Source organism: Marmota monax, unplaced genomic scaffold, assembly GCF_021218885.2.
Source record: "Marmota monax isolate L192 unplaced genomic scaffold, Marmota_monax_Labrador192_F-V1.1 WCK01_AAM20220418_F8-fsc00362, whole genome shotgun sequence".
Classification (NCBI taxonomy): Eukaryota; Metazoa; Chordata; class Mammalia; order Rodentia; family Sciuridae; genus Marmota; species Marmota monax.
In genome coordinates, this window is record NW_026694757.1 from 447571 (window position 1) to 460509 (window position 12939).

Below are 12939 nucleotides of genomic sequence, written 5' to 3' on the forward strand. Positions count from 1 at the left end.
GGCCTGGCCAGGCACACTTAACATGTCCTTCATGTTCCCTGCTCAGCCACCCGCTGTTAAAAATAGAACCGCACTTTGCAGAGAGATTCTCAAATGACACCCACCAAGTGCCCATTAACTCATCAGAGTGGTGATTCCAAATTGATTATTTCGAGTGTAAGACATAATAACATGTTCATCATGGAAAATAATTAGCGGTGGAGTGGGCCGGGATGGCCTGCTGCCCGCCTGCCCGGCTCCCCCGCCCGGGCAGAGAGCGAGGGACGGGTGTCGCGAGGGCGCCGCCGGCTTCCCCGGGTAACCTGCCGGACCCGTCGGCGGGCCCCGGGCCTCTCCAGGCTCCTCGCGCGGCCGCTCCAGCCAGGCAGCGGTGGGCCGGGCTCCCGCCGGCAGCCGACCAGGATGACACCGCTCCCCCGCCCACGCCGCAGCACCCTGCGCCCCGCCGCACCGTCGCCTAGGAAACCGAGTTGCTCCGCAGCCTCCCGCTGACACGCGCACGCGCGCGCATGCCCCGCGGGAAGGTCAGGCCCCGAGCTGCCCGCGCATCCCTCCGCCCCTTCCCCGCAGACCCCGCCCCCAGGAGCGCCGAGACCGGACGCGGAGATGCCCACCCTGGGGAGGGGAGCGGGGCGAGGCGCCCCCTGGAAGAGCCTGTCTAGGGCCTTCGTGGGTGGAGGGCAGCAGGCAGCCTAGGAGAGCGGGGCAGGGCTCTGGAAGCACCCTGGCATGCTGGGGGCGGGCTCAGGTCCAGGTCCGTGTCCTCGGGGAGCGCGCTGGGGCCGGCTGGGGAAGGCGCCCGCCTGCGTCTAACCTCTCCCGCTCCCCTCTGCGTTTCCTGCCTCAGGGAGAAAGTGTCTGCAGCAGGAGTGTTTGGGAAGAGGCTGTCCCCGCCCTGGTGGGCGGTGGTCCCCCAGAGCCCCCTCCCCCAGTTCTGGGAGCTCCTCTCCTGCTGGGCTCTCTCCTGAGTCCTCCTTGAACTTGCCTTCAGCTGGAGAAGCCAGCCTCCCCAGAGTCACCCGCCTTTGCCAGCTGCCTCTATTCCCCATGCCCGGCAGACACGGTGGGTGAAGCCTGGTCGCCTTGTCTCCCCTGGGGCAACTCCAGGGCCCCCCAGCTCCAGAGCTGCTGCAGGATGGGGGGCTGTGAGCTCCCTGTCTCCTCTCCAGGTCACCTCCCTGCAGGGGGCCCTGTGAAGGTCTGTGACTGCTGAGCACCTTCTTTCCTTCCAGCCCCCCTCCCCGAGAAGGGGGGGAGTTCCGTGTGCCACACTCTGTCCACAGGGCTAGGTTCCTCTTCTTTTGGACAGTTTGTTCAAAAGACAGAAAAGAAATGAACAGCAGGAAGAAGACTGGGTGTGTGTGCTCTCTGCAGGCTGAATCAGGGTGATGAGCTAGGGGAGGGGACCCCACTTTATATAGGGTGGCCAGGCAGGGCCTTCTGAGCAAGTGACATTTAAAAAGAAATTTGAATGACAAGGAGGAGCCAGCAAGTCTGAAGAATGAACTAAAGAAATTTCCAGACAGAGGGACAGCAGGTGCAAAGACTCGAGGTGGTACAAGTTTGTCATGTTCAAGGGACAGAGAAGATGACATGGGTGGCAGAGGGGAGATGGCAGCAGGGCCAGATCAGGTTGCAGGGCTTTGTGCCCCAGCAGAAAAAGCTGGGATCTCCTTCCAGGGGCCAGGGGATGGCATGTGGGCTGGGCTAAGCGGGAGTGACTGATGTGATGAAAAAATATTTTTAATTAAATTTAAAAAAATTTTTGTGCTGGGGATCAAGCCCAGGGCCTTGAGCATGCTAGGCAAGCATTGTGCCACCAAGCTGCACTCCCAATTCCTGAAGTTTTGTTTCTTTTAAGTTGTAGTAAAATATACACAATGTAAAACTCACCATTTTGACCATCTTTAAGTGGATAGTTCGGTGGCATTGAATACACCTGCAGTGTGTACCAACATCACCACCATCTATCTCTGAAATATTTTTATCTTCCCAAAGTGTCCTCATTAAACACCAACTGCCCTCCCCCAGCCCTTGGGACCCCACTCTATTTTCCTTCTCTATGAATTTGATTGCTCTAGGGACCTCCTGTGAGTGAGGCCATGTAGCTAGCGTTTGTCCTGTTGTGACTCGCTCGTGCCCCTTGGCATCGTGTCTCCCAGGGTCAATCTACGTGTGCATCAGAATTTCCTTCCTCTGAATGGTGCACCTAACCTTCTCACTGGGCTCTGGTCACAGGCATCTTCTGCCTACACGCCTCTGACCTCTATGTCTAAGCCCCTGTCTGACCCGGGCTCCCTGGTTCCACTTTCCCCTTCTGTAAAATGGGGTGACAGCAGCACCCTCCCAGGACTGGCGCGGGCTGGTTGAGATAATGGAATGAAGGGCTTGGCATGGAGCATGCACCTGGATTCTAGGTGGAAAGTGGGGGATCACAAACCTTGGCACAAAGGGTCTAGGCGCAGTGAGTCTCCGTCAGCAAGGTCTGGGGTAACCCTCCTGAAATCTGCGCACCCAGACGCCAGCCAGGGCCGGCCTCCCAGAAGCCTTTCTGCGGACGGAGGTCTGAGGTCTGCCACAGGGCTCTTCACTGCAAGATCATTTCTTCCATGCCTAGGACGTATTGCCTTCATGCTGTGCCCTGTCAGGTGACATGGAGTCCAGGTGGGAGTTGGGGTCCCTCAGGCTGTGTTCCCAGGGCAGAGGAAGCCTGGAGTCTCCCTGAGAAAGGTAGACGGGGAGCAGCAGCCCTGGCTTAGGCGGGTCGTGCCCCTTGGGCACAAGGGCCCCTTCTGTGAATGTGTGCACACACACCACAGGCCTCTGGGGTTCCTCCAGGTACCTCGGAGGAAGCCTCTGAAATGACCCCAGGGACTGGCCACTGGCCAGCTCAGAACCACAACCCGTCGTTAATAACTCACTTTGCCCGTCTGCTCTTTTGGGGCACTGTTGGTCCATGAGAAGCCCGTGAGGCTCCCAAATGTGGGCTGGCAAGTCGGGCATCAGGAATCACCCGTCCATGCGAAGCGCTCTCAGGCACAGATGTGTGGTGGCCAGGGCGGAGGAGGGAGCCACGGCCCAGGCTGAGTGGTGGGCTCTGGGCTCCTCCTGTTGCCTGCTGTGGGTCTTGGTCTCTGGTACCCCTTCCCTCCGCTGCTGTCTAGGGTTCCTCACTGGCCACCCTCTCCACTTGTGGAAATTGGAGGCCCAGAGGAATGAGGTGCTTGGTCTCCTGACACAGCCAGGAAGAGGTGGTACTCTGGATGGGAGCCCCTCAGGCCTCTGAGCTCTGCTGTCCACCCTGAGAGGTGTAGTTCCAGGAGCAAGGCACTCCCCCCACCCCCACCCCTGTTCTAGCTCAGGGACAGGATGTTTGCCCCCAGGTGGCCATGAGCCACCAACTGTGAGCTCCTTAGAGACCTAGAAGGTGTGCTCAGGAGTTAAAGCTCCGCGTACGTACAACAGTGGTGCTTAATTCTGCTGGTTGATATGCTCATGCTCTCCTGGTGGCCAGGATTAACACCGTGAATTCTGTCAGCTCATCATCCCTGCGTGGTGGGTAGTCAGGTTCCACAAGGCCAGTCAGAGGGAGGAGGACTGACTGGTCCTCTTCTGGCCACGCAGGGTCATTTTGGCTCCTTCCTGTGGCTGGACACAGGACTGTGACTCAGGTCCAACCCCACATAAACGGCACTGTGGTAGGACGTTTCCTTTACTCTCTTCACTGCGGTATCTGCAGCCTGCTGACCAGCACCTGGCACCCAGTAGGCCCTCAGTAAGCCATGGGGGCTGGAGGGGCTGAGGAAGTGCCCCGGGACCCCATCTATCTTCCCGTCCTTGCCCATCCCGGACTCCACTGAAGCTCGGTCTGTCCGCGTGAAAGCAGGAGTGCTCTTGGGCAGGGGAGGACAGCGCCTCCTTGACCTTCATCCACGGAGAAGGCTGATCCTAGGCGGCCCGGAAGCCACAGAGGCCAGCACAGCCTCCGGTGGGCCACCGGCGGGTTCCGGGAGTCGGCCTGAGCGAGCTACAGAGGCCCCTGGCTGATGGAGATAAGGTTGATAAACAGGCCAGTACCTTCCCGCCACCCTCTTTTAGAGACCCGCTATTCTTTATGGCTTTGCTCAGGTAGATCATTCGGCGCCATAAATTTTCTTATCTCCAGTGCTTTTCCAATTATGGATAACAACAGAAAAGCCGTCATTGGCTTCTAAAAGGTCATCAAGATATAGAGCCCACGCGGGAAGGGGATGACGGATGCAGTTGGCTTGTATAAATCTCAAGAAGTTTTATGCACGAGTCAGACGAGAAACGTAAGTGAGATTCATAAAATATATAAAGATTTATGGGGTCTCTGTTGATGAAAATTGCCTCTCCTTTTGCTGTTTGTGTGGGAATTATTTGTTCTTCCCAAGTGTTTTACATATGGATTGCGGGGAGCCGAGAAGTCCTTATGAAGCCCTGCCCGTGGCTAGTGGCATCCCAAGGACATGTGGCAATTGGTCTCCACCTCATGGAACAGCTGGCTGGAAGAGGTCACGGAAACCACAGGTCTGCGGGACACCAGAAATGCTGGCGTCCCATGGACAGTCAACTGGCTCCTGGTGACACTGTCCTCCTGACATGTGAGGGGTGGGACGTGTTGGTCTGGCTTTGATTGTCCCAGGGCAGGTCTGAGCCCCTGCCTGGGAGCCAGTGTGGGTTCTCAGCCTCCCAGGGCAGGTCTGAGCAGCAGCTCTTGTAAGCACTTCCCCAGGGGCTTCACACGCACCAAGGAGGAGAGGAGGAGCACCTGTGTGGAGCTTCCTCCTCCCTCTGTGGAGAGTGCAGAAAGGTGAAGTGGCAGTTAGTGACACTGTGGCAACCTCTGCTTTGCAGGGACTTGCGATATTATCAAAGACGGAACCGTGATGCCAATGTGGAGAGCGCCAGGCGGTGCATCTCTCGGAAGCTGTTGATGTAGGCTGATCAGAAGGCGGACCCCAGCCTGAGGGTCGGCATGAGTCAGCTTCTGTGAGGAGATACTGGAGGCCGGCTTCTTGGGAAGACAAGGAGGGTTCTTGAGCTCACTGTTTTGGAGGTCAGGGGACCCCTTGCTTTGGTCCTCTGGTGAGGGTGGCCGTGCACGTTGGAGAGAATGCCCTCTCCACCCACGGTCCCCTAGGTCCCCTGGAGGCTACGTCCCCAGTGACCCGAGGACCTCCCACCAGGCCCACAGCATCTCCAGCAGGTCTACCCTGGGGACCAAGTCTTTAAAACACAAAGCCTGGGGACACTGCCTGTATTCACACCATAGGTCTCTGCTGCTCTTCAGCTGTCCCTTGCTGTGCCAATGCAGCAGCTGTACCCACCCAGAGCAAGGCACAGAGGGGAACCTCAGACGCGATGGAGTCCTGCACCGTGGTGCAGAGGTGGGCTGCTGAGTGTCCCACAGCTGGCCCCCTGGGGCAGTCCTGATGGCCTCGTTTCCTCATGCCCATGATGAAAATACTCCCGCTGTGGCCAATTTCAAGGGCACTCTGCTGACCTTGGAGCCAGGTGGGCTGTGCCAATGGGCTGTCTCAAACTGGGCTGAGCCAACCCAGCACCCACTCCACCTGCCGCCCGGGGAATGGGCTGCAGTGAGGCGGAAATGGCCCAGGTGACAGCAGGAGCCGGCAGCCACCTCAGGGCTGGGCAGGCTAAGCCGTGTCCGCCAGGGTGGCGGGGGTGAGTAGGTGTGACCCTGGGGAGGGAGCACAGCCCAGGATCTGGGGACCAGAGTCAGCAGAGAGGTGCTGGGGCTCGTGGGGCAACACCTCCTGGGGCGGAGCAGGGGACACTGGCCTGCCACTAACCTCAGCCCCAGGGCCTCAGGAGCCATGCCCGGCTCACCCGGGCCAGGTCTGGGAGAGGCAGAAGGAAGCACAGCCCCCGGGCCTGGGTAGGGGCCTGGCCTTCCCCGGAGCCTCCCCTTCCTTTCCATTGTCCCCCATCCCTTCCCCAGTCCTGAGAGATGGCCCCCTGAGCCCCGGCAGCAGTTTGCCCACTTCCTGCCCTCGCTCCAGCTGGCCTCCCCCGCAGCCCTGCCCCACCCTGCCTTCAGGGCCACAGCAGCCCTTCACGTCCCCAGAGGCTCTCTGCAAACGTCAGTCCTCCATGAGGACCTTCCCAGTCCCCTGAACCAGGGAGAGCCATCATCCTTCCTCCCCAAGATGCCATTCCTCTGGTACAGCATTGGTGACGTGTGTCCTGTGTGACAGTGTGGCCCTTCCAGCCACTTGGCTGCTGTTTCTGCTCTCCTGGTGCTGAGGTGGGGGCACAAGGAGGAGGAGAGGGTGCCCAGGCTGACCCCTTGGTCCACTCCTGACCAGTACAACACCAGGTACCACAGAAGAGGAGGACCAGCAAGGCACTGGGGGGTTCAGGGGAGGATCTCTGTGCCCCGCGGCTGTAGGAGGCGGTGCTTGCAGTTGCAGGAGGGACGAGGTGGCCATGTGGAATGGCCCTTCTATTATAACAGCCAACTCAGTGTAGGGAGGCGGCTGGGCGGCCACCGTGACCCCTGTTCTCGTGGGGCCACAGTTCCTTGCTCAGCGCCCCCTCCAACCCGAGGGGAATCTTGTGCAGTGTCCCTGTCCCCTGCAGGCTCTTCTGCAGGACAAAGGATGACAACCCTCAAGCTTACAGACTGATGAGACCGAGTCGGGTGCAGGGACGTTTGTCACGTTGCAGAGTGACAAAGAGGAAGTGGGTGTCTGACCTGCGATGACAAACACAGGGAGCCGCCAAGGCACCAGGGGTGGGGAGGGGCAGAGTCACCGTGTCACTTCTCCGCAGATTTTCCTGCATTTAATGGTCCCATAGATTATGAGACCTGATCATCTGATGGCCCATTGAGATGTTTGATGGCGTCAGGGTGTAAAGGTTTTCGGAGAGGGAAAAAATAATGGTGGATTTTTGTCCTACAAAGACCCTCATTGTCTGTGAAGTTGATTTTGTTTTGCTTTTCTCGGAAGTGTCCTCCAGACACTTCACTAACCTCCTGTGTGCGAAGAGCGGGAAGAGACCCCTCCCCCACCTTATTTGGCGTGGAGGAAATGGGTGTGGTGGGTGCAGATGTGCCCCCCTTTCCCCTTAGAGGGACATTTGAGGTGCTCTCCCTGGAACAGTGGAGAATGCCAATCTTTTCTGAAACCTTTTGGTCTTCTACAACCAGGAACGTCTAAGAGAAGAGGTGGAAACCCTGTCTCCGAGAGATCCTGTCCCAAACCACAGTGTCCCAGGGTCCAGTGGGCAGTGCCTGGTCCTGGGAATGGAGATCTGTGTGGATGGCTCCCTTATTGGCCAGGAGGAGCAGGAGAAGTGGCTCTGGGAGCTCGCCGCCGTGCATTCTGCTGGTAGGTCCCTGTCGGAGCAGAGGCGGACAAAGCTCTCCTCCCGTGAGCGCCTGCACCAGCCCATCCGTTGGAGTGTTGAGTCTATGTTTCCTTCTAGCAGCTGCAAAGTTTCTGCCTGACTCCCAGGTCTTGGATCCATTTTGATTTGAATTTTGGGCAGGGTGAGAGATAGGGACCCGGTTCCATCCTTCTAGATATGGATATCCAGCTTTTCCAACTCCATTTGTTAAAAGGCTGTTTCTTTTTTCTTCCAGTGTATATTATTTTTGGCCCCTTGTCGAGTATCAGATGGCCGTGACCGTGTGGACCTGTCTCTGTGTCTCCTATTCTGTCCCACTGGTCTTCATGTCTGTCTTGGTGCCAGTGCCCTGTGGCCTTTGTTACTATGGCTCTGAAGTAAACTCTGAGATCTGCTTTGGGATCCAACAGCGTTGCTCTTTTTGCTGAGTATTGCTTTGGCTCTTCTAGGTCTTTCATTTTTCCAAATGAGTTCCAGAACTGATCTTCCTAGTTCTACTTTGACGGGGAGTGCACTGAGTCCGCACAGCACTCTTGGTGGCGTGGCCATTTTAACAATACTGAGTCTCCCTGTCCATGAACATGGGAGCTCTTCCCATCTTCTGAGGTCTTCTTCGATTCCTTCCTTAGTGTTCTATAGTTTTCCCTGTAGAGGTCTTTCACCTCCTTGATTAGACTTATTCCTAAGTTGTTTTTGGTTTGTTTTGTTTGTTTTGTTTTTGAGATTACTTATGAGCCGGACAGTTTTTCTGATTCCTTTCTCAGCAGAATCACTACTGGAGTCTGGGAAAGCTATGGGTCTGTGTACGTTGACCTTGGATCCTGTCCTCTGCTGAACTTGTTTATCAGGTGTCTTCTGGTGGAGTCTTGCATCTTCCAGATACAGGATGAGAACATCATGTGAGTGGACTAAGTGGGCCCCAGAGAGTCAAGGGCTGGATGGGTTCCCTCCTGTGCAAAAGCCAGAGCAAAGCAAGGGGAGGGGTGGTGGGTCCCCTGAAAATACCCGCAGACGAGTGGAAGGGGACTGGAGCGGGGGAGGCAGGGTGGAGACAGGCAGGAACTTCGGAACGCAGTGTGCAAAGTCATGCTGTGAACACACGTGAATGTACCACAGCGAACCCACCTTTATGTGTGTCTACAGAATAAGTGAATGGAAAGAAGACAGAAGAGTAGAGAGGGGCAGACAGGCAGAAGGACGAGGGAGGAAGGAGGAAGCACTGGGGACTTAAATGGAGCAAACCATCCACGCGTGTGTGGTCATGTCAAAATGAACCCGTCATGTTACGTGTGACTATGTTGCCTGGTCACATTCGAGTTGCGGCCAACGATCGTGGAAAGACCCCCAGCTTGCTTGTCACTAGGGGAATGCAAATGAAACCACCAGGAGATCCACTTCACACCTTCTGCGATGGGCAGACCCAGACAGAGTTTGGCAAGTGCCGGCGGGGACATGGAGAAATCGACACCCTGCACATTCCTGGTAGGAGTGTCGAGTGCTGCAACCCAAATGGAAAGCCGTCCAGTGGTTCCTCAATATAAATATAAAATTACTTTTGTGACTCAGCAATTCCACTCCATGGTACCTACACCAAAGAATTGGAAAAAACAAAATACTTGTCCGTGAGTGTTCATAGCCGCAGTATTCATCAGAGCCCAAAGCTGGAAGGAACCCCAATGTCTGGATAAGTGGAAAGACAAATACTGGTATGTAATAATGGAATACTGTTTAGCCATGAAAAGGAATAAAGTAGGGATACTTAAATGTGGATGAATCTCAACAGCATTAAGCTAAATGAAAGAAACTAGTCACGTATGGATGACTTCATTCATATGAAGTATCCAGAACAGAGAAATCCATAGATATGGAAGGCAGATTAATTGTTGCCCACCAGTAGGAGGAGGGGAGACTGGGGAACAGCTGCTTGCTGAGCACAGGGTTCCTGTATTAGTCAGTGGTCCATCACTATAACAAAATATCTGAGATAATTAACTTATGAAGAGAAAAGGTTTATTTTGGCTCTTGGTTGTAGAGGTTCCAGTCTAGGATGGGATGGGCCCATGACTTTTAGGCCTCTGTTGGGTTGCCCGTGAGCAATGGTGGGGAGTGTTTCGTGGGCCTGACCTCATGGTCAGGATGCAAAGGAGGAGGATGAGGCTGGGGTCCCCAGATCCTCTTCAAGGTCATGCCCCCAGTGACCTCAGTACTTCCCACAAGGCCCCTCTACCTTTAGGCCCACAGTGACCCCCAAAGGAGCCACCCTGGGGACCAAGCCTGTTGCACATGGGCCTTCGGGGGACACTCACAGTCAAACGGAAGCAGCTTCCTTGGGTGATGAGAAACGTCCTGGAACCAGGTAGAGTGGTGGGCGACACTGTGGGTGTGCTAAATGCCATCTGGAACCCTGACTTCCACTGTGGCCCAGGCACGTATAAAATCCAGGTAGCGCCTGGGCACTGGGCTCCCAGCGGGCGACTCGGGGCTGCTGTGGTGGGTAAAGATGGGGCTCTCCTCTGGCCTCCTACAGCTCAGGAATAATGGTTTGGGGGACAGAGTAGGGTAGTGGCCAAACTCCCCCCGGGAGCTGCCTTGGGAATCACAGAAGAGCAAGAACCCCAGGGTGACAGGAAGGGTGAGCCACGCACAACTCCTCCCCTGCCACCCCACCCCACACCACCTCCTGTCCAGCATCCTGGCCCGCAACCTGGAGGTGACCCTGGATGGTGGCATGTCCGCCAGCTCCTCCCCTCCCGGCAGGCCCCTGGAGGGCCAGTCGGGCTGTACGTGGCTCCCAGTCCTGGAGGAAGCTCAGGGACAGCCCAGGTGTGGCGAGTGGGTCTTCCTGGGCTAGATAGTGGGCAGCTCACCCGAGGGCACAGTCTGGTCTCTCCTGCCACTGACAGATGTGCTGTGCCTTCTGTGCACGGTGCCATACTGGCCCAGGAGGCTGTGACCAACCACTGGCCCCTGTGGCCCCTGACCTACCTGATGCCTGACCCCCCTCCCCACCCCAAGCTACAGCCTCCTCAATCCTCTTCTGTGCCTCGGGGGCTCCTCTGTCCTCCATCCACACTCCCCTGAGTTGGGGGGCAGCCACTGACATACCTGAGCTCAGGTGGGCAGTCTAATTTGGCTGAGAGTGGCCTGGGAGGGACACGCGTGGGACAGGTGGTGGAGGGCAGAGCAGGGGCCCCTGGCTTGTGTAGTCCACCAGATCCGGAGAACCAGGGTGCCCAGTGTATGGTCCCTGCACCACCCAGGGAGGGCCCAACAGGCTCCTGCAGGGGAGGTGAGATTGGACTCCTTGTCCTTGCCTCAGGAGGTCGCAGGACCCCCCAGCCAGGGACTCCTCCCTCCTCTGGACAGGTCCACCCTCCCCCAAGGGCAGCCACTCGTATCTTTGTAAGCACAACCCTCAGCTCTGGCCCCATCTGGAACAAGGACAGAGAAGTGGATTCATGAAGGACTTGTATAAACCTCGGGGACGGGAGAAGCCCTTCCCCTCCTCACAGCCTCAGAGAAACCTCTCTGGACAGAAGTGGCTCTCCAGGGTTGTGCTGAGGGCCCTCGATCCTGACATTACCAGCAAAGAGCAACCCCACCCCACCCCCCAAACTCGAGGAGCTGGAAACAGATGTGCAAAGTCTCTGGGGACCTTCATCCAGAGCGGGCGCCCCCCCCCCCGCCCCCCCTGCCCCTGGCCACAGGAACCAAAACCATCCTTGGGAAGAGAGGATAATTAATTCAAAAAGCCCACACCCCGGCCTCGGCCCTTTGACAAGGGGGAGGAGGGAGGCCAGGGAGAGCGCTGGGAGTCTATTGCATGATCCCTGTCTCCTTCCAGCCCTAATGAGACTCCCGGGCATTATCCCTGCGTGCATTGTCTAGGGCAGCCGGAGAAGGGCGAGACCAACTTTATTTCTGAATTTGGACTGACTGAAAGAAGTGGCATCACATTTGAAGGGCACCCAATCAATCTGTTGCCCTCACTGCATGAAATTGTATTCGCTTACCACTTCCTATCTTGCCGGGCGCAGCTGGGCTGTAAGTCATTGGTGATAACATTCTTTATTATGCCGTCGTGTTTATGAACTGTGCCTGGAAAGAGATGATAGAAATATGCGGCAATATGCAAAGGAAGGGGGAGGGGGAGGGGGAGCAAATGCTAGTTGCCAGGGCAACCGTGGGGCTATTTTGGGCATCGGATTTTGCAGATGATGGAAACCATTTCCCTGCAGTGGTTGGACTCTCCCCTCCCCCTTCCTGGAGGCAATAAACGCAGAACCGAATATTTAGGAAGGAGATGGCTTAATTTCTTAATTAAATGTTATTATATTCTTTCCTTTCGCCTTCTTTAAAAATGGATGAAAAAAAAATCTCAGAGTGTTGATAAGCATTCTTGAGTGGAGGGCGAGCCGCATTCTCGTGGAAAGAGATGTGTGAATAATTTACCAATCTTCACGGATCCCGCACCTCCCCCACCAGACGCAGCCACCTCTTTACCTACTCCTCCGACTTAACGTGATAAACTCCCCAGGCAAAATCCCCAAGGCGGACCTCAGCACAATCTCAGAACCTCCAGGTGTTTGTCAGCCAGCTGAATCCCAATGAGTCCCTTGCCTCCTGGGAGCTGGCTGGGAGACCACTCTGTCCCTGGACACAGAGGTCCCCGAGAAACAAAGGGCAGGACGGACCCTGCTCCTCTCCCTCCACCCAGACACCAGCTTACGGGGAGAGCAGTTTGCCTTCCGCTCACACCAGCCCAGGCAGGCGGCCCCACGTCCAGAGGGCAGCGCCCATGTCCTGCCATCCCTGGCACTGCGTCTCTTCTTATTGTTTCTTCAAGGATTCTCAAAGTGGGGTCCCCTGGCCAGCAATGGCAGCCTTGCCTGGGGACTTGCTAGAAATGCAGCCGTGGGGCCCCCTGCAGACCCACTGAGTCAGAAACTGGAGGAGGGCTAGTGCCGGTGTTTCACCCAGAGCCCCCGGTGACGCCCATGCTGTTGCCACCTGAGAACTGCTGCTCTGCAGAAAGGCCACGTGTGGGTGTCACAGTGTTCCACACCTGTGCGTGCTCAAGAAATGGGTGTGAATGAGGCGGGTGGAAAGGCCCCTAGGAATGGATCTTCCACCTCCCACCTGCCTCAGGTGAGTCCCACCCGCCTGCCCCTCGGGCACACTCTGATGTGTGAGGAAGGTGGTGGACACTGCACACGGTTCCTCTGGCTGACCAGGCCAGATGTGGGGCTGCCACGGGGTGGCCCCACAGCTCTTTCCTCTCTCTCCGGGAAGTCTTCCTTGCACAAGGCAGGCACCCCCCCCAGCCCGGCAGCTGCTTTCAGAGGTGCCCACCAACTGGGACAACCATACACGTCCCAACCCCCAACCCACTGAGCTCTGGCTTCAGCTCCAAAGACAGGCTCCTGGGTCTGGGGAGCATGTTGCAGGTCCAGCTGGGTTCTGGAAGATTCTGTCGGTGTCAGAGGTTGTGGGACAGAAGGCGTCTGGTTGAAAGCATGCCACTGCTGTGTGGTCAAGACA

The 12939-nt window shown here is 56.7% G+C and overlaps 1 long non-coding RNA gene across 8 annotated transcripts; it reads left to right on the plus strand.

Moving 5' to 3' along the window:
* Positions 1 to 586: 586 nt before the first annotated feature.
* Positions 587 to 11740, plus strand: LOC124079416 (uncharacterized). 8 transcript variants are annotated; one of them, XR_009224998.1, is made up of 7 exons: positions 587 to 4313; positions 4416 to 6729; positions 7199 to 7379; positions 8142 to 8297; positions 8542 to 9104; positions 9632 to 9754; positions 10765 to 11740. It is a non-coding gene; the product is annotated as an uncharacterized LOC124079416 (long non-coding RNA). The 8 variants fall into 8 exon arrangements; XR_009224995.1 differs by having other exon boundaries at positions 4416 to 4551; positions 4879 to 6729; positions 9632 to 11740; XR_009224997.1 differs by having other exon boundaries at positions 587 to 4057; positions 4166 to 4313; positions 9632 to 11740.
* Positions 11741 to 12939: the final 1199 nt, after the last annotated feature.